The sequence below is a fragment of the Ambystoma mexicanum genome, chromosome 5p, assembly GCF_040938575.1.
Source record: "Ambystoma mexicanum isolate Mex_15411 chromosome 5p, UKY_AmexF1_1, whole genome shotgun sequence".
In the NCBI taxonomy this organism is placed as follows: domain Eukaryota; kingdom Metazoa; phylum Chordata; class Amphibia; order Caudata; family Ambystomatidae; genus Ambystoma; species Ambystoma mexicanum.
The window spans coordinates 416701276-416727661 of NC_090930.1; the positions used below are offsets into that span (position 1 = coordinate 416701276).

The window sequence follows — 26386 nt, forward strand, 5'->3', positions numbered from 1 at the left end:
ATGGGCCCGATTGCGGCGGTTGAACAGAGGACTGCACAGAATATAGTGCAGCGGTAACCATAATAAGTTGTTGTGGGAGCACCATGGTAGAGTATAGTAAGCAGAAAGTATAGTAATAGAGGATCCCAGACAAGGTGCCGTGTCCAACAGACCACACACTAGTGACCCAATTTGCGTTTCATGAGACTTCACAGTAAGTTACGACAATCAATAAATGCACAAAAGAAAGGATAAAGAAGATTACAAGGAAAGTGCAATGACAAGCGTGGCAATGATACCATAAATGATTCAGGTAATGATTGCAGGGCAGGGCGACTCAACCCTCCTCCACCAGGTTGTCCGCCGGACCAGGGGCAGGAATATGAGATTCAATAAATTTCACCGCCTTCTCAGGGATCGTGAAAAAGTACAGTTTATTACCATGGGTGAGCTTCAGCCTTGCAGGGAACAGCATAGCGTATTCCACTTTCCTTTCTCTAAGCAATTTCTTTACACCATTAAATTGTCTGCGCTCCATTTGGACATTGACCGAAAAGTCGGGGAAGATACGAATAGTTTGAGACTCAAATTTCAGTTCCCCTTTTTCGCTGGCTAGGCATAGGATGTGGTCTCTATCCCGGAAGCTGAGGACCTTGGCTATAATTGGGTGTAGGGAAGTCCCCTGGCTTGCGGTGCGGGGCAAGTGAGCGATGGGCGCGCTCAATGGTGAAGAACGGGGAGAGTTGGGGATCTCCCAGGAGGTCCTTCAGAAGGGTCTCAACAGCGAGTTCCATCTTGCCCTTGAGGGCCGCCTCCGGAACCCCCACAATGCGAATATTGTTCCTGCGGGATCTGGACTCTAAATCGTCGCACTTCGCTTTGACCTGTTTCATATCACGCACCAGGTCAGAGACCGTGCCCTGGAGCACATTTACTTCATCCTCCGTGGTCCCAATCCTGGTGTCGGCCTCGACCAGCTTAGCGCCATGTTGGTCCAGTTTGGTGCGTAGTGAGGCTACATTTGCGTTTGTCATCTAATTTTTAGTGAAATGACGCCAAGTTTTTGGCCATGGTTTCCATGAGTGTCGTGAGATCAGGCTGTGGGGGACATAAGGATACATCTGGGTCGTCTTGTGGGAGGGCAGTCCCACCCTGATCCTGCTTAGCGAGTGATTTAGCAAACTTGTCCATTGCTCCAGCCTTGTTAGCCCCACGAGCCTTGCCGGACATATTTGGAGGCACACTTAGAAGCGCAGGGCAGGTACTGCAGTAGGTTATCCCAGCAGGTATGCTCCAGGGCAGAAGGCCCACCCCGGGGAGCAGACAAGACGTCCCAGACGACAGTATATCCTAGGAAGAAAAGCGACAGGCGGCGCTCGTCCCCGAGCCAGGTGAGTACAGGCAACCAGAGCCAGCAGTGCGGGGCAGCCCAGTCTGGGGGCACCTAGCGAGCTCAGGGCGCAGCAAGTAGTTGCACAGTGTGAGGAGAGGAGGGTGCTGAGGCGCCCGGCGTCGCACCAGCGCAATGCAAATGGTCGGAGGTAAGCCGGCTAGGGGCGCTGCAGGGCCAGGGGGGGGGCCTCAAGGTGCTGGTGCAGCAGCAGTGGGCAGCGCAATTCCGGGTCGCAGTTGAAGGGTTCCGGTAGTTAAATGCGTAGTCTAGGGAACCGCAGAGGCGGTCAGGCCGTGGATCAGGTGAAGAAAAATAAATGGAAGCCCACAGGAGAGGAGCAGCACAACCCCAGACCACCAGAGGGGGCGCCAAGTCACATTAGGGTAGTTGCTTATGGGCCTGTAGGCCTGCGGCCACCTAACCCGCCAGGGGCCCACTGCGTCTGCAGATATGGATTATTTGGAGTGTATGGCCCGTAGTTCCCGGGGGGTACAGTAAACATGAGCCCCAGGCCCCCAACGCCTCACCTGCAGATGAAATTTCCCGGTCGCCGCATCCGCAGGGGTCCCAGCCGACCCCAGGCACCAGGGCACGGAGTATGTGTGCGGGTGTGAGCTCTGGCGGTGTGCAGGTCAGCACTGTGGCCCCGGCCTGAAGGGGCAGGCGGGGTGCAGGGCGCAGCCGGAAGCGCCACGGCGCTTAAGGGCAGAAGGACCAGCAAGCAGCCCTCCGGGGGCGCAAAATCCAGCGAAGAGATGCGGGGGCAGGGCGCAGTCGGAAGGGCCACGTCGCTCCAGGGGGAGAAGGACAAGCAAGCAGCCCCTCCAGGGGCACGGGATCCAGCGGAGAGATCGCCCGGAGAATCAGGCACAGAGACAAGGGGCACTCCAGCAGCCCCCGCGGTGTGGCCTGCAGGGATCCGGCGGTCCCAGGAGGCGCCGCAAGCCTCAATTCAGCACCCCTCCAGGGGGGGGCCGGAGAGGATGGGCCGCGCGGGCCAGCGGCCCACCCGGCCGCAAGGAGAGCCGGAGCGAGGAGGAGGCGTCGGCCCAGAGACGCGCCAAGCACAGGCCGCGCCGCTGGCCAAGCAGAGGGGAGAGTGGGCACGGCGCTCCGGATAGCAGGGCACAGACGTCAGACCCTCGGGTCGGCGGGACTCGGGGGGGGGGGGGGGGGGGGGCAGACCTCCCCAGCAGTCGCTCGGAGCCGAGTGGGCCTTAGTTGTCGGGCGGCAGGCTCCAAAGAAGGGCTTCACACAGCCCCAAGGTTTCGATTTTCTCCAAAACCCGGATCAGTATGCTGGGCAAGTGTTGTCAAACACGATACGCTCTCACAGCTAAGGATGAAGGAGGAACCCGCTGATTCTGGCGAATTTCCAGCCGTCGGGTCACGGAGCTAAGAAGCTAGGCAGCCATCTTGCCGGCTGCTCAACAGCGCACCCCGCCAGTCAGGATATTTAATACTTATTAAAATGTTCTTTTCCCTAAAAAGTCCTTTTGACATCAACCAGTAACATCATTCGAGCTCCTACCTATGCCACTGCTCTGCTGGTCACTGATTTGAAAACATATCAGTGGGTCCCTTGTGGGTGGGAGCAGGGGCAAAGCTTCTTCCTATATGTACATGGTTTCCTGTTTTTGTTGGGCACAATTTCCTGATTTTAGAGAGTAGAAATTGATGGTTATATGCCATTTAGCCATAAGGCTTGCTTGGAGTAAATGTTGTCACAACTCACAGGACAATGTAATATGGACAGTAAGCGGAGACCCATGTATTCTGATGATCATGTTCTGGGGTACTGTTATTCTGATGCAATTATTGTCTGTAAACAAATAGAGGCATGTTCTCTTGGCACTTGCATTACTCTGTTAAAGTGGCATATGAACTCCTTTTGGCAGGTTTTGTTCTACATTCTTTTTATTGCAAAAATTGTATTCATGTACATTTTTGTACAACCACACCATTGATGAGCGATATTTGTTTTTAGTAATAAACAAGTGTGTTTTATTTCAATGGCATTAAAAACGTTGTGCATTGTCTCTGAGCGGTGTCGACAAACAAATAGACAGAACTAAAGCTTTTTTTGTGCATACACATTTTGTCCCTGCACTGGAGTACTTTTGGTAGGTACTATGGCATATCTTGAAGTCTTGGACTGGTTGCTGAGCTCTTCGTATAATCACATACATTTTTTTAACCTATATATGTTTGGAATAATTGTTGGAAGATGCACTTTTTACACTGATTTGTAAAGAATTGCAGTGGTTGGGAAGGGGAAATACCCTTCCAAACTCTTCGGAGAGCGTACCTCACTAAGTATGCACTCTCACAAAGTGCCTTACTTCGTTATTCAGTTGCGCACATGAAAGATAGTGTGTGCACGAAAGCTAACCATTCTCGCACTCAAGAAAAACTAATTAGAGGGAACATTGGTCCCTGTAAGATCCTGTGGATTGTAGGAGTTTGTGTCTAGGAGATTCTGTAGGGAGAAGAGGTTAGAGTGGGAGTGGTTGTTGCAGTGTGTCCATGGCGGGGTAGGGAGGGGCTGGTTCTTTCCTAGCTAGAATCTTTTTACTGGAAGTGTTCCACAATTTGGGCACAGAGTTCTTGAGTAGGTGTTAGGCTTGTGTTGCAGGCATGCTAGAACGCATCTAACTTTCCCTTACGCTCCTTCAAGGCTTTCGCTGTCATTGGACATACAGTCCTCACATTCCGAACACTGGTGCTCTGATCCCAGGCACCACAAACAGATCCTTTGAGTATCCGTTAATGACAACTTTTTACCACAATCTCGACATTTTTTGAAGCCGGATCGTAGCGTCAATGTTTCGGACGAAGATGCCATCATAGGATATCAAGATTTTCGATGAGTCGAAGAACCGAGCGTTGCGTCTTCGAGGCTTACGAAGCGCAGAAAAACGGAACTGAGCAACTGACACTGCGCAAGACTATTTATACCTATGGTGATGTCGGCGCCGATACGGAGTCCTTCGAGGGACACCGACTCAAGGGACGTCAACGCGCTGCGCCCTCTACTGTGAAAAAAGTTCCGAGTCCAGCAAGCTGAAAGTCGATTTATCAAAGATGAGGAATACATGGGAGGACACAATCCATTCGAAATTAAAATCCTGAAGGAAGAGTAATGGAGACCCAGTTAACAAACACTTAGAAACAATACAGATTTTTTTTTAATTGGCATTTCAAATTTTTACAGTAAAAAACATTTCTCTTCCCCGCCCCTGCCCAGCTGGATACCCACCCTCCTAAGTCCTATACATGGTATAGATTGCGATTTTCAAATAGTCAATGAATGCCAAGAACATGCAAATGTTGAGGGCAATATCGAAGATTAAAGTCAGTTTGTAAAAAAACAAGCACCTCCGATCAGTCTTGTGAAAATTTCACCTGATCTCTCTGAATCGTATACGTGATCCATTTGGTGTGACCAAGTTCCAAATTCTAAACAGCCATTTGGCAAAGAGCGGTGGATCTTTAGACTTCCACTTCTGTGCTATTCCTAACAGTGCGGCCAATTTTAACATAACAAAGGTTATACATTTTTGTTTCGAGCTTCGCCGCATGTTAGGTTAAAAAACCAACAGTAAATTTGACTTCATAGAGCTATGCTTTGATACGCCAAATATTTGCTTCATACATATGTCAATTTCTGCCCAGTATCCCGCCAAAAACGCCCAATTACACCAAACATGCCTCCAGTCCTCAAGCGCTCCACATTGTCTCCAGCATTGTTCCAATATAGAAGCTTTGATTCTGTGCAAGCGAACCGGAATGTAATGCCATTGGGTTAGCGGTTTATACCAAAATTCCCTTATTTGGATAGAGCAGGTATATTTGGGGAGATCTTTCCATAACACCTCGCATTCTTTTTCCGTAATTTGTAGTCCCAGCGTTAGTTGCCATCTTTCATTATTTTATGTGTTTGATAGTAAAGCCTTAGTCCCTGCATTCGTGCTAACAGATTTTTCAAAGGAGGTCAACTCCTTAGTTGCCGCCTGTTTAATTGGAGGGGCCGGAATCCAGTGCCACTCCTGAAAGTATTTAAAGCGCTCTAATTGATTCAGTCCTAGATCAAGTTTACATTGAGTAAAGGACTTAGGATCCTTACCTGAGAACATGTCACGTAGTTTCACGCAACCTGCTTGTTTCCATTTGAGAAATGCTCCGGGAGAAAATTATGGTTAAAAAATAGTGGTGTGCAAGTTGAGGGAAATTCTGAGTCTATATTAACCGCTAAATCCCATACGTCCTGCACTCGTCTCGTGATTTTACTCTTGTGAATATTAAGGGGGCAGTCTTTTTTTAGGGAGCCATAGGATTTCATCTAATTACGGTCCCCCACTGCACGTTCCATCTGCGACCAGCATTTGTCTACATCTACATCCCACCAGTCCTTTACTATTCAGAGTTGTGCTGTTTGGTAACATTTTGGGAAATTGGGAAGACCCAGACTGCCTTTATTGGTGGGAGTGGTCAAAACCTCATATGCTGCCCTGGGAGTTTTGTTTTTCCAAATATAAGCGGAAATCTTTCTGCGTAGCGTTTTAAAGAATGGGGCTGGAACTCGCATTGGAAGTGCTTGAAAGAAATATAGTGCCTTAGGAAGAATGGTCATTTTATCACATTAATTTGTCAGAGCCAGGAAATTGTTAGTTGACCCCATTTCTCCAGTTTTTTCTTAATAGTTTTCAATAGGAGAGTGTAGTTGGCTTCAAGCAGGGGTTATGTCCACTCCCAGTAGCTTGATTTGATTTTGTGCCCAACCGAATTGGGTTTACGCCTGCCACCAAGTCCTAATTCTTCCATTTGCGTTCTACTGCAGGTAAAGTTTTTGCCGGTTTGGCTATAGCTAACATGTAGTCTGCATAAGCCATAATTTTATGCCCAATCCCCCACAATATGTATTTCTTGAATATCTCCCGTTTGTCGAACCCTTGCTAGAAAAAGCTCCAGGCCTATGGCGTATAATAATGGTGACATTCGACAACCCTGTTTCGTCCCTCTTTGAAGAGCGATGGGGGGGAGAAAGTTGTCTGTTAATCAATAGATGGGCTATCGGGAATTTATAATTTACCTTTATTTTTCACTATGAACTTGGAAACGAAGCCCATCTGAGCCATGACCTGAAAGAGAAAAGACCACTGTATCCAGTCAAAAGCCTTTTCAGCATCTAGTGACAGCAAAATCGCTGAAATATCTTTTCCCCCCACTTTTTCTAGGATGCAGCATGTACGCTTGCTATCATGAGTCTGTCATTGTTCTATGAAGCCTGACTGATCAGGGTGTATAATAGTGGGAAGTATTCCTTCTAACCTGTTAGCAAGTATTTTAGAGTACATTTTGGCATCAAGATTAATAAGTGCGATAGGGCGATAGGATCCACATCTGCCAGGGTCCTTACCTGTCTTCTAAAGTAGTACTATTTGTGCCTCCTCCATAGTGGGAGAAATACAACCTGACCTTGAAAACGAGTTATAAAGCTGCACAAGCCTTGCTACTAATGCCTGCCGAAATGTCTTGTAAAATAAAGCAGGAAATCCGTCTGGACCTGGGGAATTTATTTGGAGGTAGCAAATTTATAACCATCACTTCTTCAGTAGTGATATCTTTTTCGAGACATTCACGGTCTATCATTTGGATCCGGGGGTGGGTAACTGCTTCTAAATTCGACAGCTGAGACTGTTCATCTGGACCTTCTGTGCAGTACAAATTCGAGTAGAAAGCATGAAATTGCAAAAATGATTTGCAGAGTTTCCGTTACCATATCCCCTTCTGGCAATTTCATCGACTGGTTTGCAATGCTATTTTTTGGCGTAGTTGTCTGGCTAAGAAGCGGTCTTTCCTGTTGGCCTTAACGTAATAAAACTGGCAAAGATACAAAATTAATTTTTCAGCTTTTCTTGCTTGAAGTAATTTTAACTTACCCTTTACTGTTCTATATGCTTTTAGAACTGCAGGGCCTGTGTTCGTTTCCATTTTCCCCATTATTTGTTGGAGTTCTGACTAGAGTGCAATTTCCAAAGCTCCTTTTTCTTTCCGAATATAAGCTGCTTCTGCTATAAAGATACCACGTATTGTTGCTTTGAATGTGTCCCAAGTTGCATTTGCAGAAGTATCCTGTGTCTTATTCAGATCATAGAATTCCGCTATTTTGCTATTTTCCCCCTTATTACTGAGTCCTGAAGTATCTCAAAAGGGAATCTTCAGGACCACACCCTTTGAGTTGTCCATGCAATATCAATATCCAAAGGTGCGTGGTCCGCAAGTGTGATTGGCTGAGAGGTGACATGGGTAACCCTGCCGAGTTTTTGAGGCCCAGGCGTAGTCCATGCAGGAAAAAGAAAGGTGCACGTGTGAATAGTAAGTGTATCCTTTTGTTTCCCCTATTAGTGCTGGCCATACATCCACCAATGTTAACTTTTGTTTTAATAATTTAGAGGGTGCCAGGTGCGACGATCTGGCAGCAAGGCTCCGATCGCGCAGGGGGTTCTAGGCTATATTGAAGTCCCCTAACAGTATTATTTCCCCCTCGCTGAACGTTTCCAATTGTGCAATAACTGATTTAAAAAAACATCTTGGCCCGTATTGAGAGCATAAATCGAAGCCGCCGTTTATCTTTTTGGGCCCTTTCCCAAAATTGCAAAAATATATCGGGCCTCATTCCAAGTACGGCGGTAACCAAGCCGGAAAAAACCGGCAGGTTGCTGCTGGACTTGGAATGAATTACCGCCTCTGTGATTGCCGGAATCACCAGGGCATTACAACCCGGTAATTCCGGAGGGGGAATGCCGTAAATCCCCATTCCCATGGAGTCCGATAGGACTCCATGGGGATGGGGACAATGGAAACACCAGTTCCGTCTATGACGGAGCCGGTGTTTACATTTCTGTCTGCAGGCAGGTGGCGTTCCGGAACTGACACCTCCTCCCTGCAGAACTCGTAATCTGCTGGTCCGGAATCAATGGTGGCGGGGGGTTTACGGCCACCGTTGGTTTCGGACCGGCAGACTCTAAATGAGGCCAATCGTCCCTCTTTGTGAATTTTTGTTCTTAGCACCTTGCAATGGGGGATCAGATTTCAACACTAATAATACACCCGCATCTTTATCCATTGCATATGCCTGTAACGCCACCGGATGACGTTGAAGGCAAAGTTTTTGTCTGTCTATTGAACATGCATGCGTCTCTTGGAGCACCACCAAGTGCGGTTGGTGACGCCCCAAGAGAGCCTCGAGCTTCCTGTGCTTCGCCGGCGTGTTTTGACCCCATTATATTTAGTGTTAAACATTTAAACTGTCCCAGTTGTCTGGAAAAATGTTGAACCAATAAAGCTTGTGTGTTCCGCCATTCCTAGACTTCCCATCAGCAAATACCATGCAATCCCACCCCTAACACCCCCCCACGCATCCAGCCGCACCCTCCCCGTTCCCCCCCCCCCCCAAACCTTCCCACTATAGTCCCTCAACACAGTCCCATGCTGTGAGCCACAGTACCTAAAATAATCTGGGGCACCAAACCCCAGTTGTGAGCCAATATTTTCCCAGGGCAACGTGCAGGGGAACCTAGTACCCCCATCTGTTCCCTGAACCGATGAATTCCAAGATGTTGTACTCCGTCTCTTCCTCCAAGTCTGGTGATGTTATAAAGCCTATATCAGTCGCTGCTAGCTTTTTCAAATACTTTTCCTTATTCGGAAGGTTTAGGGGTAGGTCCTCCTAAGGCGTGCCATCCAATCCTCTTTTTGTTGTGCTTTCTGCTTCCTCCCACAGCGTGATTTTTAAAAAAAAAAAACACTCCCAGGGCTTAGGTTGTTGGGTTACACAACCATTCTCAGGTGCAGATGAGCCTTCCAATTCCTCAATATGTAGCAAGGCCATACCGGAGTCTCGGGAGGTAATCATATGCTGACTGCCATCGAGAGAGAAAACACATTCCAAGGGGAAAGGTCCATTTATATTTGATCTCTCAAATTTGTAGTGTTCTGACCACCGGTTGCTTTTCACGCCTTTTTTGGAGAGTGATCTAGGAGGGATCCTGGAAGATTTGGATCTCCATCCCATTGTAGGTGATCGAAGATTGCTCACAGGCCTTCTTTAAAATCTGCTCCTTCTGTGAATATGAAGAACATGTTGCAAGGACATCTTGTGGGCGAGCCCCCAGATCATTACTTTTCGGGCCTGTTCTTTGTAGGCAATCCAGAGAAATTATAGGGGTCTCTTCACTCGGAATCAGGTCTGCAAATATGTGGGTTACAGCGTCCTTTAATTCAGGGTCCAAAACCGATTCCGGTAGATATTAGAACATCGAGATCGGTTCTCTAGATCCTTAAATTGCTGCAATTCGAGGTTGCGTGTCGATGTCTCTGCTGAAGTATGATAAAGATTGCCTAATTTCTGTGGTGAAGGAGGTGAACTGCCTTTGGAAAGAGGCTGAGAACTTGTCTTGGAATAGTTGGAAACTTGTCACAAAGTCTTCCTTAGCTGCAGCCATCGCTGTTTCCGGTGCACTAATTTCTTCTCCAGAAAGAGGTAATTCTAATTCACCTGTGGAAGCTCTCTCCTGGCCCAGTGTCCCCCAGAGCTTTTGAATTGGGTTTTGTTTACTATGAAGGTCCTTGTTGTGCTCCAGTTGAGTGAGTTTCTTTTTTCCCCTCTGCATATGATTTGTAGTCTGCAAAAGCTATGCGTCTAGGGGTGGAGAATGCTGTTGCTCGGGTTTGACGAGTATTGCGACGGTGAGTGGAAAGTACGCTGGAGGATACTCCTGGGCCAAGATGTGCCTATTCTTACTTGTTGAGCCTCTGCCAGGTTGCTTGCCAAATCCTTCTCATGGGCCCCAGAGTAACATTCAATGAGTTTAAGGGTACTCCACAGATAGATACTGAAGAAAGCCCACCCCAATCCTCTGCTAGCCTCAGAATACAGGTATCTTTTGTTGTACAACGTATGCCAGCAGCGCTGCAAGGTACTTTCAGGTCCACGTGATCTAAAATTGCTAGCCTCTGTCTTTCCGGTTGTTCATTGTAGTTATTTCGATATATGTATATGCAGCCTTAATGGATCCTTCCCGTCCGCCTGTTCCGTGCCACTTAAGATTGCTTACTTTGCTGCCAGATGTTAATTAGTGAGCATGTGGGTGCACACGCTTAATAAATGCAAACAGGATTACCTTGTCCCCCAAAGTCCATGTGCCCTAGTCCACCAGAGCGTCCTGATAGTATCATGCCCAGTCAGCGTTGGATGCCAGTCTTTGTTCAAATCTGCAATTGCAATGCAGGCACTGATCGATGCTGTAGTGCCCCGCTGTGCAGAACGGGATTGGGGTCAGCCCGTCCAGTGTTCATGGCACGCCAAACACAGAGGGAGGGGGCCAGTTCATTATTTTCGGAGGAATTGCACGGAGAACATTGCATGCATGTCTTCAGGGTGCGGTGGCCATCTTGGAAATCCCCTCACCATACTGATATTTATATACATTTTAATCAGTAAATATTCACCATATTTTATCTCAGAGCAGACTGTAATATAGGAACTCTCATTATAGCGGACAGCCCCGTGAATTTGCCAGAACGCTATCAGTCGCCTATCAGCCTCCACTTGACTGACTTGATCTTTCTAAAAAGGGACAATTGAATGTCTGTGGATACTGCCTACTTCTTGATCTCACTGTTGGTTTTTTAAAATGAAATGTACCCATTCAAATGGATTGTGTCCTCCCATGTATTCCTTATCTTTGATATTTCCAATATCCAGCTTGCTGCTTCGGAATTTTTTTTTCCCAGTAGAGGGCGCTGCGTGTCGACGCCTGTCGAGTCGATGTCCCTGGGAGGCCTCCGTCACGATGTTGACATCATCCTGGGTATAAGTAGCGCGCGCAGCGTCCGTTGCGCAGTTCCGTTTTTCCGCGCTTCATGAGCTTCGTGAACGCAATGCTCGGTTCTGTGAGAAAATTGAAATTCCTTGAGTTTTTCTGTGACAATCTTCTAAACTTCAATAGGAGATGGCCTCTGCATTGACTCCATCTATGCCCCAGTCCAGCTTTAAAAAAAAAATGCTGTGACTGCGGGGCTAAAATTTCCGTGACAGATCCACACAGGGTCTGTCTGTGGTGCCTTTGGGCAGAGCATCCTTGTTCAGAATGTGATCAGTGTATGTTCATGAAGGCAAAGGCCTTGAGGGAGCGCAGAGGGAAGCTGGAAAGAGGCAAGCCCAAAAGTCCATCACCCCTTCCAAATGCACTTCTGATGAGTCGAGACCGCCGTGTCCTCGTTGCAAAAAAACACTCCCGGTCACGTTCTCAAAGTGGATCACACCATTCATCCACTTCGAAACATAGTAAGAAAAGGCGCCATAGATTGGCATCCACCTCATCCTCCAGTTCACCAGAGAGAGTAATATGTTCTACCAAAAACAGTTCTACAGCCGAGTGGGAAGAATTCTGCGAAAGTTTGCTAATGGTGTTTGAGAACGCGCCCTTGCCCCCCTCGACGACACCTAGAGGCGATACCCCAGGAGAAAAGCCTGGCAAACACAAAAGCTGTGAGTCTTGAACCTCGGTGAGAGATACTCCTCAAGAGCGTGAAAAACCCTTGAGTCGTGAAAAAGCCTCTGTGATGCACAAGACGTCACTATCGACTCGTTTGTCGAAGCCAAAAACTGCATCATCAACGCCATCGGCAACTCTGTCAAAGGAAAAGTTATCAATGCCGCAAGTGTCGACCCCGTTCAGGACATTACTCTCGACAACTCTGTCGAAGATGCCGACATCAGTCTTTCAGCGCCGACCTCGAAGCCTTTAATGGTTTAATCGAGGCCACTGACGTCTATGTCGACTATTTCTGCACCAATAGGGACATCAATAGCTCCTACCTCATTTGAAAAAACATATGTTCCTCAATCTCGTTCAGATTTTTCAAAACTCTATCCTCTATTTATGAGGAGGGTGAAACATCTGATGATGAAAGACCTTTTGGTCTGGAGTATGGAACACCTTCTATCCCAGTAGAAATGGTCTCAGAAGAGTCCAGAATAAAACATCTGCAAGACTCCATGCATGAAGCAAGTGGGATTGATACTTCCCCAGAGATTGACTTTGGTAAGCCTGGTTCATGCAGAAGGCAATTACAGAATGCTCATGAATAGAGTGATGGAATATATGGGGTGGTCTTGGCCCACACCTGTGTACAAGCAAGATGACCCAACTGGTATACTTGACAAGGGACCACAGGAGGACACTATTGTCCCTTTTCACAAGGCTTTGCATAAAAAGGTGTCTACCAACTGGGAAACACCAGATGTGATCCCTGCAGTCAGTAAAAGACATCAGCTGCAGATCCTCTAGATCTGTCAAAACACCCAACTCCAGAAAGTTTGGTTGCACAAGCTGCAACTTCTTGTGGAAAGCAGAATGCATATCCCACAATCCCACAGGATTGTAATGATAAAAAGTTTGATGCCATGGCCAAGAATGTTTTCTCGGCATGCAGCATGGCCTTCAAGTCTGCTAATGCCACATGCACTCTGGCAAGGTTTAGCCACACCCTTTGGGATTGTATTTCAATGGCGGCTGGCCATATCCCTGAAGGGGAAGAAATGGACGGTTTCTTGAACCTTATCAATGATGGAAAGGACGATATGTGCGAATCCCTCCTGACCGGTCTCGACAATCCTGCAACCACGCAAATCTGCAAAGTCAGGATTTGCCTCAGATGTACTGTCGCAGCACTCCTCTATTTGGTAAGAAAGCTGATGACAGTTTGGAGAAGTTGCAAACTTCCAAACCGGCAGCCAAATCCCTTGGAGCTGCGATAAGACAAACCACGAACTGCCCCACAGGTGTGCCCTGGAGGGGCCAGTCCTTTTCGTTATTACTCAGCATTCGGAAAAGGTAGCGGACAGCCAGCTCAAAGAGGCCAGAGACTATTTCCCCGTGGTGGACGGGGCAGAGGTACTAAAGCCGCAGCAGCAGGCGCTACCTTACCCCTGAGCTGCCTCAAAACCTCTCTGAGGTCTTATATCACAAGACAGCAGTAGGCGGCAGGTTAACTCAACATCTGACAGAATGGCAGGCTATTGCTTCAGATGCTTGGGCATTGGAGACAATTGCCCAGGGTTACCGCCTGCCTTTACTACGCACACCTCAGTCATCCACCGGGGAACAACTCTTTGAAGTTTTCAGACCCGCTCCTTATGCAGGAGATTCTAGACCTGCTAGAGAAAGGTGCTATAGAACCGGTACCTGTAGCGGAGAGGAACAAGGGTTGGTACTCTTCTTATTTTCTAATTCCGGAAAAGGATGGAGGAATGAGACCCTTTTTGGACTTACGAGAATTGAACAAATTCCCCAGGAAGGACAACTTCAAGATGGTTACCCTTTCTCAGATCCTTCAGGCCCTCCAGCTTCAGGATTTGTTGGTATCTCTGGACCTTCAGGATGCTTACTTTCATGTGCCAATCCATCAAAAGCACAAAAAGTACCTGAGGTTCGCCATTGGCAACTCTCACTATCCGTTACAGGTTCTGCCATTTGGGCTAACCTCGGCTGAAGGTTTTCACCAAGCTAATGGCGGTTGTGGCAGCGAGTCTCAGGAGAGGCGGGATTCACGTCTACCCCTACCTGGACGATTGATTGATCAGGGCCAGTTCCCCGGAACAGGCCCTGGAACATCTAAACCATACCTGTCACTCTCTCCACAGGCTGGGCTTCTCCCTCAGCTTCAAGAAGTCCCACATGATACCATCACAAAGACTCAAATTTATCGGAGCAGTCCTGGATGCATCCCTGGGAAAAGCCTTGCCACCAGAGGTGAGGGCTCAAGACATTCTACAGATGGTGACAAAAATCCAAAATCCCAAACATCTCCCAGCCTTAGACTTTCCGAGGTTGCTCGGCCTGATGCCATCCTGCATTTTTCTGGTGCCACAGGCTCGCCTGAGAATGGGATCTCTTGAATGGGCTCTCAGGACCCAGTGTTCACAGTTCTCAGGAAGGATGTCCGATCTTCTACAGATTCCAAACAGTCTCACTGGACCTTCAGTGGTGGGCCCGTCGGGGAAAACATCTTGAAAGGAGAACCTTTTTGGCAACCATCGCCAGAGATAACAGTAGTGACGGATGTTTCACTCACGGGGTGGGGAGCCCATACCAACAATTTGACCATCCGCGGTTGTTGTTTCCATCGGAGTCCAAACTACATATCAACCTTTTAGAGCTGAGGGCAATCAGACTTGCGCTGAAGGCCTTTCTGCCCTCTGTACAGGGAAAGAATATCCTGATAATGACGGACAACACAGTGGCCATGCATTACCTCAAGAAAAGAGGAGGTGTAGGGTCACTACCACTGTGCAGAGAGGCAATGCAGCTCTGGTTCTGGGAAATACAAGAAGGAATCTCTGTCGGCAGTTCACCTAGCCGGAGAGAAGAACATGGCGGCGGACTCTCTTGAGCAGTCGGAGCACAGTCTCCCACGAGTGGGAACTAGCTCAGGAAGTCCTTCAAGAGATCTTCATACTTTGGGGAACCCCTCAAGTGGACCTGTTCGCAACCATTGTGAACAGGAAGTGTGACCTATTCTGCTCAAGAAAATTTCCCCCGACAGGAGCTCTAGGAGACACATTTGAGGTGGACTGGGAATTTCCACTCCTGTACGCGTTAACTCCAGTCCCCGTCATTCCTCACGTAATAAGGAGGATGAGGAGGTACAGGAAATCCATGATCCTAATTGCCCCGGATTGGGCCAGGAGAACGTGATACCCGGACCTTCTACACATGTCCATCTGTCCTCCGATTCAACTTCCACAAAGAGATGATCTTCTCTCACGAGAGGAAGGTTAGGCTCTCAGCATTCACGCATGGTTTCTGAGAGGCTGAGATACAAAGATTGGGAGCTCCCGGACGATGTAATGGAGGTTTTGCTTTCGGCCAGAAGGCCAGCAACCAAATCGTTATGCCGCTGCTGTAGAAACAAGTTATGCAGCTGGTGTTGACCCTTTCACATGTAATACACCAATGGTGTTATCCTTCCTTTTGCACTTAGCAAATCTGGGACTCCAGATTGGCACAATAAAAGGTTACCTAGCAGCTCTGTCCATCTTCAAGCGCACTGCGGAGGAACCCTCTTACTTTAAAATACCCTTGGTAAATACATTTTTTGAAGGGGTTAACTAATGTTTACCCCCCAATTCCTTTCCAAGTCCACTTGTGGGACCTGAATTTGGTCTTAAAATGTCTAATGGGTATCCCTTTTAAACCCTTCATTCGTGCCCATTAAGACTTCTTTCCCTCAAAACTGTCTTTTTGGTGGCAATAACATCTGCCCGAAGGATGGGTGAGCTACAGGCTTTATATCCTGTAAGCCTCCTTGCACTGTCTTTCATAACGACAAAGTGGTTTTACAGGTCAAGCCTAACTTACTCCCCAAGGTTGTTTGTGAATTTCATATCACCCAAAAAATAACCTTGCTTTCCTTTTTACCCTCCTCCTCATCCGGGTAAAGAGGAAGAAAGGCTGCACGGACTTGATCCAAGGTGTGCCTCGAGTTTCTATATTAGCAGACTGGCAATATTAAGGCAAACTGACCAATTTGGTGGGTACACAGGTCTTAAACTGGGCCTAGCCATCACCAAGCAAACCATTTCTAGATGGATTATTATAACTATTGTAGAATGTTACAAGTTACCCGGTAAAGACCCTCCAGAGCACTTAAGGGCTCATTCAACCAAGGGGTATTGCAGTTTCATCATCTCTTCAAATGGGAGTTCCATTAAAAGATATCTGCGCAACTGCCAAATGGTCGTCTGCACACACCTTTACAAAATGTTATCGTTTGGTTCTTCAACTAGCCAAGAAACTAAGTTTGGCAAGGCAGTATTGCATTCTGTGCATACTTAAAAGAAATTCGGTTTTTACTCCCTCCTCCTGTATACATTACTGCTTTGGAGCCTATCAAAGATGAGGAATACGAGGGAGGACACAATCAATTCGAAGAACAAGTTACTTACCCATGGCAACGTTCTTTCGACTGGATGTTCCTCCCACGTATTACTTATCGCCCCTCCCATCCTTCTCCGCAGTAAAACGTACCTTGTGGCTACAGTCTGCGCTCCCTCAAGGGTAGTCCTGGACAGTGCATAACACTTCAAAACGGAACTGAGCAACGGACGCTGCGTGTGCTACTTATACCCATGATGACGTTGATGTTGTGACGGAGGCCTCTGAGGGACATCGACTCGACAGGTGTCGACGCGCAGCGCCCTCTAAAGGGAAACATTTTTTCCGAAGCAGCAAGCTGGATATTGGAAATCTCAAAGATGAGGAATACGCGGGAGCAACAACCAGTCGAAAGAATGTTACCATGGGTAAGTAACTTGGTCTTCTGCAATACCCACCTGCTTCTCCTGTGAAGGAAAAGGGCACTTCGCCTGAACATGTCCTTAGAGGATTTTTCCAATTGCGGAAACTTGCCTCGGGTCTTTTGCAAAAGAATATGCATATCATCAAAGGGGCCAGGAAAATCTCTAACAGGTCACAGGACTCCAGCAAATGGTCAAGATTCTGCTACTGGTTTGTCGAGTTGGGCATTCAGCTTTAATGGTCCTTGCTAGGTATTGTCCTCTCACCAATTCTCGCTCAGCTATTTCTGGAAATAAAGATGGACTCTTTCTGGAATTATCTGTCGGCCATCGTAGCCAGATTGAATCAGTTTTCACATTCAAATCCAGTATCTGAGACATTTCACCGGTTTTCCTAAATGTTATCCATGGTTTTGTCAGTCATAGCTCGTAGACCTGTGGCACTGATGTCTTTGGCAGACAGCAAACTAGTTACTTGGAAATGTGCTTTTTTAGTAGTGGTTGCATTGGCTCAGAGTAAGCGCGATACTAGACTTTTGTGCATCTGATTCAATTCCATAAGGTGATGGTGGTATTGCATATGCATTCATGCTTTGCTTCCAAAGTTGCAACCGAGTTTCACATGATTTGTTAGATTGCACTTCCTACTTTGTCCACAACCCCTAATTGGAGGTGAAAAGGGCCTTGCATTTTCTAGCCAGGGCATTGAAGTTCCTTTTTAAATGAACTTAAGACATCAGGTCCACGTGTCGTCTGCTAATCGCTTGAAGTATCTCTTCCCAAGCTTCTATGGCCTCCAAATATTAGATAACCACACGGATGGTCCCCTGCATCCTGGAATGGTATGCGATAAGCAAGCCTTCAGCCCCGAAAGGTCTGCTTGCCCACCGGGTGAGAAAAATAACGCCTTAAAGTTACTTCAAGGGTGGCTACCTGTTTCAGCAAGAAGTGCTCGGGAATCTTTGGGGGGGGGGTAATCCCTGTTCCCATGTGAAGTCCCTGTTTTTTTCTCCAGACACCCAATTCATTACCTAGGTGAATATGGAGGAAAGTCAGAGGTAAGTAGGAATTAGTAAGTTATTCATATTGAATGCTGTACTCGTAATCCCCATTCGTCCACTTGCCCTTCGCACCATCCCCACTACAAACAGTGTAAAGTCATGCATGTCTAAAAAGACAGGCGGTTCGGTCAGGGTGCATGCACAGGGGACGTCCCGAACATGCTGTACATAGAAGCCCCATGAAAGTGCCAGGGTTTAATGGCCTTCTTAAGTAAAGATAGTTGGAATCCTTCAGAATGTTGTAGAATTAAGTTCCACAACCTGACTGCAGGGATCGAAATTGGGATTTGTTGACCAGGATTAAAAAGCAGCTCCTGGGTATCTATCATAATCAGTTAGGCAGGAGCTACCTCTGGAGAACAAGGAGTTAGTAAAGACTGTGCAGAAAATCTAACTTTGCGCAGGATGCAAACGCTAATCTTTTGTCCATTTCATGTTATCCAATATGCTCGAAGTGTCCCTTAAGAGTATTCTTTATCGACCTTTTATATACATCCCCAAATATACATAGACAATATTACATAGCTAGGTTTATATGACACCACTTGCTCTAAAAGTCAAAAGTAGCTCCTGGGAGCTGTTGGTTTCAAGCTAACCAGGAGCTAAATAGCTCCCAGCTCCTGCCAATTTCAAACCCTGTGACTGCATTGGTTTTAAAAGATTGTCACCAAACTCTACCATTACGAGAGTGGAACGTGGACCGTGAAGGAGAAGCCTACAGCAAAATAAGTGGGTTGGGGAAGTTGTGTGTCAGTTTAGTCACTCAAAATCGCCTTTAATGTGGGAACATCTATCATGTGGAACATCTATGGGAACACTGAAAATTATCTTATTCAAGCAAATATGGCAATGTAACCTGAATAATGCTGTAACCAACAATTGTTCCTATGCTCATTATTCCCATGTAACCTTGGAACATTAGCAATGACTGTTAACCAAGCACCCACTGTTTTTATGCCAAGTAAGCTCTCCTGTAACAGCGCCACGATGCACTAGGGCAGTTGTAAATCTATAGACTGTGCAAAGGATCTTAACGCTGATCCTGCTGATCTGGGTTAGCCAGTGTAAAAATATAGAGCAAATCTGATCTGATCTCACCTTTTAAAGTCTCTGCAAAGTCCTGGTGCTAGGGTTTTTTTTACCCTCTGCAACCGATCAGAGAGGATGTTGGAAGCAGTTATAATCGCCAATGGCATAACCGTGGAAATTGGGGCTAAATCATTTAACTACTGTGATCGGGTGAGTATTCATTTGGGGCATGTGGATGAAAATAGCATGAGGTGGTAACTATACTAATCTGGGCTTCTATACATTGTCTTAATTTATTGATGACTACAAAGAGTTTTTAAAGAATAGTGCATGCAATAATAGCCCATAAAATCGTGCTAGCAGCTTCTGTCCCAAAGGATTGGGGTCGTGGTGTGAGGGAAGTTTGAAGTGAAATGGTCTTCATCTCAGATTTGCTGGGATTATGATAAAGGTCAATTTAAATTGTATGCCATATGGTGACTCTGGTGCTTCTAAACATACTCTCTTCAAAATCTTTCAAGCTAATGCTATGCACAGCCCAGAAGTAGCTGTATAACAAATGGTATACTGGCATACCCCCATTCTCTTTGGCTGTACACCCTTGCCAGTCTCTTTTTTTGTTTTTTGTTTTTTTTAACTTTGTTTATTGGTTGGACATATACTTTGAGCTCTTACCATACATTGCCATTTTTAAGCTCTTCACATATTACCTGTGACCCTCTTCCTCTCCCTTCTCCCCCAGAAAACCCTCCCTAACCCCAACACAAGTGCGAACTGTATACACAGCCGTTATCTCTCAAAGTTCCCTGGTCGACTGTCCCATAGGTATTCAAGGTTTCCGATCGAGTTCTTGATTTTGATTCCAGTTGTCTCCCTGCATCATAGTGGCTTTAATGTCCTGTAAACCTCTTCTCTCATGGATGTTTGTCATCCGGTGAGGTGAAAAGTGTGTGCACTAGTGCGTTTCAGGTCATTATATCCTCTGAGCTTTCCCTTCTGCCCTTTTGGAGTGCTTCATACCACACTGCAGTCTCTGCCATGGTCCATCTCTTTAGGTCTTCCCAACATCTAGCTATATGTGGCCCCTCCCGCGTCTTCCATGCCATTGCAAACCTTCTTTTTGCTAGTACCCAGGCCAGGTCTATCATCCTAGTCATTGGCTTAGCTTGTTTCAGTCTTTCATATACCCCCAGGAGGCATGCTGCTGATGACCATTTGTACCCTGTCATGCCCCCCCCCCCTTTTCAGTCTCGCCTTCCATTTCTAGCCGGAATTCTTGGATCACTGGGCGGGACCAGAACATGTATTCCATGCTTGCTTTTTCTATTCCGCATCTAGGGCAACTTTGTTTCTCCAGCATGGGGTCTGGCATGGATTCACATGCTCATGAATATTCCACGTCGTCAGGCCGGGAATCCTCGGTATAGAAAAAATCAGGATCAGTTTTGTTTCTGATCTGTCTTCTCAGTAGTAACCAATCACTGGTCTCTGGGACATATTGCCCTCAGCCAATGACTGCCCTCTCCCTAAGCCCCACCCCTGGCAGCCATCCTCAGATTTTTACTGCACGTTCAAGTGTTGGGAGTCCTTGTGCTTAGCTCTCGAACTTTTGCTGCGTTTTCACGCTTTTTTCGGGAGATTTTCTCATTTTTTCGGTTAAAAGAGCCTCAAGCCCCACCGTTTCTACTTCTGATCAACAGGGATCCGTTTCGGAGTTTTCTACGCCCCTCAAGGGTGAAGATTTCGTCGAGTTACGCTTTTGTAGGATTCCAGAAGTTCTGAGGCCTACCCCGGACATGGCCCAGAAGAAAGGGAGCTAGACGCCCGGGAAGCTATTCAGGACCTGCCCTGGATGCCAGCTTCAGAACGTTTTCAAGGAGGACGAGCATTCGTTATGCCTCTATTGTCTCCATGAGGACAAGACGCACAAGGAAAAGGACTGCGCGTTTTGTGGAAACATGTTGGAGCGGACCATGAAGGATCGCCACCTCTGTCTCGCCAACTGGCTGGAAGGTAAGAGCCCGCCAGGCGAGAAGAAGATGAAGAAGAAGTTCGAGCGCTCTTCTAAGTCCTGTGAGTGTGCTCTTGTGACGGGGGCCCAACAAAAGGCTAAGCACCGCGAGTCCGCGGGCACCGGGCGCGCCGAACGGTCGGGCTCCTTGGCTGCCAGGCAGGGCGCACCCTCCCCGGCGCCATCGACCACGAGCCAACGCTCTAGCTCGGGTAAGAGAAAGTCCGAGAACACGGCGAAGCTTCTGGAGAGGCCCCAGTCAATCTCGAAGACTCCGGCAGAGGGGGAGCTCGGACCATCCCCCGAAGGTGAAGGCCCCAGGCGTACAGAAGGTGACGTTGGCCGTGATTCACCCTGCTAGGACCTCGATTGAGGATGTCGCCGCGGCCCTCGCTCAGCCTGTGGAGGCTACACCAGTGGAGGCGCCCTCAGGTACCAGAGTCTCCCTGCCACCGCGGAGGGAGTCGTGTTTCAGGTCCATTGAGAAGACCCCCATGAAGTCCTCGTAGGAAAGGGGGGTGGGGGCGTTGGCCTTCGTGGATACGGACACGACCTCTGAAGAGGAGCTCATCCAAGTCGTGGAGGAGACGCAGCCCATCGGGAGGGATCACGACGAGGGCGACGGTGACGCAGACGAGGCTCCTCAAGAGCCCTCACGCCTGTCGTTTCCGGCGCCGCAGGACACCTCGGCGGCCATTTTATCAGCCATCCAGTCCTTATGCTCGGAGATGAGGACTAGGTTGCCCCTTCCCCCGACGGAGGAGCCTGAGCCGACGGAGGATCCGGAGCCAGGACCTTCGGGGAGCCCACCACCTAAGAGGAGGAGGACGCATCCTAGGCCTCCTCTGCGGCCTTCTCTGCCTTCCCCCCGGTCCACTACCCACGGGGATGATACAGGCATGGACAGGACTACGACGGTATGGATGACGACGGAGGCGACGACGGGACGTGCCCCCCGTCACACCCTGCCTGGGCGTCCCCGCCAGACGAGATTGGATCCTTCCATGCAATGATCTCAATGGCATCCAAGCTCTTCCCGCTCTGCCCTGAGGAAAAGGAGGGGTTCCTTTACCAGCGGCGCGAGGCTAAAAGGAAGACGGTCCTCGCCATACCGCTTTTTGATGACATCTGGGATGAGGGGTTCGCCCTCCTCAAGAACCCTGCCACGGCTCCTGCGAAGAGGGACCGGTACGAGAACAAGTACTGGGTCCCCGACGCTGCCCCCTTGTGCCTTAGGGCGCAACCTACCCCGGACTCGGTTGTTTCGGCGGCGGCCAAGAAGAAAGCGGGGGGGGGGAGGGCGGCATCGGCCTCGACTTCAACCTCCCCTCCGGACGGTGAGGGTAGGAAACTGGATGCGATGGGACGACGGGTCATCTCATCTGCAGCGACGACCATCAAGGCGGCCAACGCCCTGGCCATCGTAGCCCGCTACAACAGAGAGTTGTGGTTCAAGATCGCCCCTCTGTTGGACTTCCTTCCGGATGCCAAGAGGGCTGAGGCCCTGGAAATCTTGCAGGAAGATGAGATTGCCTCAGACCACGCCATTACGGTGGCTACGGACATCGCCGACACCGGTTTCCGTCAGTTGGGCAACGGCGTTTACCTGAGAAGACGAGGATGGCTCGGGGCGACGGATTTCCGCCAGGACGTTCAGACCAAGGTTTTGGACATGCCCTTCGATGGGAACAACCTTTTTGGCAAGGCGATTGATGAATCCCTTCAGGCGATCAAGACTGACACGGAGACGGCCCGTGCACTGGGTGTGCTCCAACGACGACGGCCATCCTTTCGGAGCTCTGGAGGCAGACAGGGTGCCTCCAAGGGAGCCGGCAGCAGCTCCTCTACTTACCGTCAAGCGGCAAGGTCTTCGTCGCAGGAGGCCTACAGGGGACACGGCAATTCAGGTGGATCCCGCCGTCGTTGCCAAGGTGGTCAAGGAGGCAAAGCGGCCTGCAAGCAAGATTGAACCGTCTGTCGGGTCGGGCCCCCACTGAAGCACCCCGGTGGGAGGCCGGCTGACGAAGTTCGTCGGCATGTGGGAGTCCATCTCCAGCGACCGTTGGGTGCTGGACGCCCTGGCCCTTGGGGCACGCCCTCGAGTTCCAGAAGAGGTGCCCCTGCATTCCTCCCAAGGCCAGGAAGGAAAATCACATCTCTCAACAGCTGTTGGAAGTACGGGCGATGCTCAGGAAAGGTGCCATCGAGCTCGTCCCGAAGAGGCTTCGGGGCTCCGGAGTTTACTCAAGATACTTCCTCGTGAGGAAGAAGACAGTAGGATGGCGTCCCATCCTGGACCTGCGACGACTAAACAAATACATCAAGGCACAGAAGTTCCGGATGGTCACCCTCCAGCACGTGCTGGGACAGCTGGAGGAGGGCGATTTCCTGTCGTTGTTGGACTTGGAGGATGCTTACTTCCACATCCCTATTCTAAAGAGGCACCGAATGTTCCTCAGGTTCGTGGTCAAAGGGCGGCACTACCAGTTCAAGGCCCTCCCGTTCGGATTGAAATCAGCGCCCAGGGTGTTCACCAAGTGCCTAGCACCGGTGGCAGCGCGGCTGCGCCTGCAGTGGATCCACGTCTACCCCTTCCTGGACACTGGCTCATACGGGCAAGGACAAGGGAGCTCGCCGTGGAACACACTGCGAAGTCCGTCCAGCTGCTCACACACCTAGGGTTCTCCATCAACTTTCCAAAATCCCACCTGGTCCCGTCGCAAGTCGCCCTGTTTCTCGGAGCACAGCTCGACACAGTGGCGCGGCGGGCCTCACCGTCGGAGGAAAGGATAAGGACCATTCTAGGAAAGGTGCAACGTCTACTGGCCACGGACGTGGCCAGAGTGAGGTCTATCAAGTCCCTCCTCGGAATGATGTCCTCCTGCATTTATCTGGTACCCCATTGCAGACTTCGGATGCGGCCCTTGCAAGAATTCCTCGACGCCCACTGGATCCAGACGACGGGCAGCTTCGAGGACAGGATCTCGCTCGACGAAACGTTCCGTCAGGCGATCCGATGGTGGGGTGTCCGCGCTCATCTGACAGCGGGAACAGGCTTCCTAGCCCCGGCCCACCAGGTGACGGTGACGACGGATGCCTCCCTGGAAGGTTGGGGAGCCCACACCGGGGGCCTCCACGCGAGAGGCCTTTGGTGCTCGGAGGAGAAGACTCTCCACATCAACATCTTGGAGCTCTGCTCAGTGTTCTGGGCCCTCAGGTCCTTCCTTCCGTCCCTCAAGGGCAAGGTGGTGAGGATCTTCACCGACAACACCACCACGATGTTTTACATTCGGAAGCAGAGCCGAACCAGATCCCCTGCCCTGTCCAAGGAAGCCCAGGATCTGTGGCATTGGGCCATCGCACAGGGGATGTTTCTGGTACCCTTTCATCTGGCAGGGATAAAAAAACACCATTGCCGGCTCACTCAGCAGGGAGCTGCGCTCGTGCCACGAGTGGGAACTGCGCCAGGATCAAGTGGACTGACTCTTCCGACGATGGGGCGAACCCCAGATCGATCTCTTCGCGACGGCAGCTAACTACAAGTGCCGGAGGTTCGCCAGCAGGTTTGCCCAACCGAGGAGCATGGGCGATGCTTTCTCGTTCCCCTGGGACGGCCTGTTCCTTTATGCATTCCCTCAGTTGCCGTTGCTACTCCGGCTCGTCAACCAGCTCAAGAGGTCCTGGTGGAGGATGATCCTCGTCGCACCGGCGTGGCCGAGGCAGAGCTGGTTCCCGGACCTTCTGGACTTGTCAGCGTCCACACCAGTCAAGATACCGACGGACGCGGACCTTCTCTCCAGAAAAGGAGGTGCCATTCTTCACCACGAACCAGAGTCACTGAACTTGCAGGCCTGGCTCCTGCAGCACTAGAGTTTGGAGGATACGACATCCCGGCCGACTGCAGAGAGGTTCTTGCAAAGGCCAGGGCATCCTCAACTCTCAAGTGTTACGGACACAAATGGAAGAGGTTCTCTGTCTGGTGCCGGGCACAGAAGATTAACCCTCTGCGGGTTACGGCCCCTCAAGTATTGCCGTACCTACTGTCTTTGGCCAAGGCTGGCCTATCTCACGCTTCCATCAAGGTACATCTGGCTGCCGTCTCACGTTACACCAGAACTACAGGACGGGCGTCCTTGTGGTCTCATCGTCTGGTGAAGGAATTTATGAAAGGACTGTTCCGATCATTCCCGCCGGTGAAGGCCCCTGCCCCGGCGTGGGAGCTCAACGTGGTACTAACTAGGCTCATGGGGGCCCCATTCGAGCCTATGCATTCAGTGCCGTTGAAGTTTCTGTCGTGGAAGACAGCATTCCTCGTGGCCATCACCTCTGCACGACAGTTGGGAGAGATCCAGGCCCTGTCTTGCAAGCCTCCATACTTGACTTTTCACGACACGAGGGTGGTGCTGAGGACGCACCCCTCCTTCATGCCCAAGGTGCCGTCGGACTTCCACCTCAACAAGCCCTTGGTGTTGCCAGTTTTCTTCCCGTCGCCTTCGTCGCCGGCTGAGAGGACTCTGCACTCGCTAGATGTAGCTAGAGCGCTGAAGTTCTACGTGGACCGCACGAAGAGTTTCCGGAAGACATCTCAGCTGTTTGTGAACTTTGGACCTGTGAATCAAGGGAAGGCTCTCTCGAAGACTTCCATTTCCCGGCCGTCCGAGAGCCCATTCGACCAGAGCGATCGCTGCTACTACGGCGTTCCTGTCTGGTGTGCCCCTGCTCGACATCTGCAGGGCTGCTACGTGGAGGTCGACGCACACCTTCATGAGATTCTACTGCGTCGACCGGGATTCCAGGGAGGAGTCTAGAGTCGGCCAGGCAGTGCTGCGCAACCTGTTCGCCTAAGATGAGCCTGGTGAGGAGGGAAGAGTTGCTTAATTTTGAGTTGTTGTACTGCTTGATATTGAGCCTTGTGCCACCTCCCGTGGTTGTGCATGTGTATACTGCTATGTATTCTTATATTCATGAGCATGTGAATCCATGCCAGACCCCATGCTGGTGAAGGAACAAGTTACTTACCTGTAACTGTTGTTCTCCAGCATTGGTCTGGCATGGATTCACATGCAAACCCTCCCGTCTACCCCTCTGCGGCACTTCACTTGGTTTTACTGCCACTTCATGTGCTACCAAATCTGAGGATGGTTGCCAGGGGTGGGGCTTAGGGAGAGGGCAGTCATTGGCTGGGGGCAGGATGACCCAGAGACCAGTGATTTGTTACTACTGAGAAAGACAGATCAGAAACGAAACTGATACTGATTTTCACGGCCGGACGACAGGGAATATTCATGAGCATGTGAATCCATGTCAGACCCATGCTGGAGAACAACAGTTACAGGTACGTAACTTGTTCCGTCTTTGCATTGGGAAAGCATGATACCAGCCGTGGGGTCATGTATGCTCTATAGAGTGTGTAATATTGGGCCAATTTCAATCTGGCATTTATTGAAACGTTCTTGGGGGTATACCATTGCTTTCGACCACTCCTTTTCAGTGAGTTCCCTGCCAATCTCTATCTCCCATGCTCTTTTCCCTTTATGCATGTCCCC

The 26386-nt window shown here is 49.4% G+C and overlaps 1 protein-coding gene across 11 annotated transcripts in view; it reads left to right on the top strand.

The window, feature by feature from the left end:
- MAP7D3 (MAP7 domain containing 3) overlaps positions 1-26386 on the top strand; it is a 1453570-nt gene that overhangs the window by 156280 nt on the left and 1270904 nt on the right. The window lies entirely within an intron of this gene.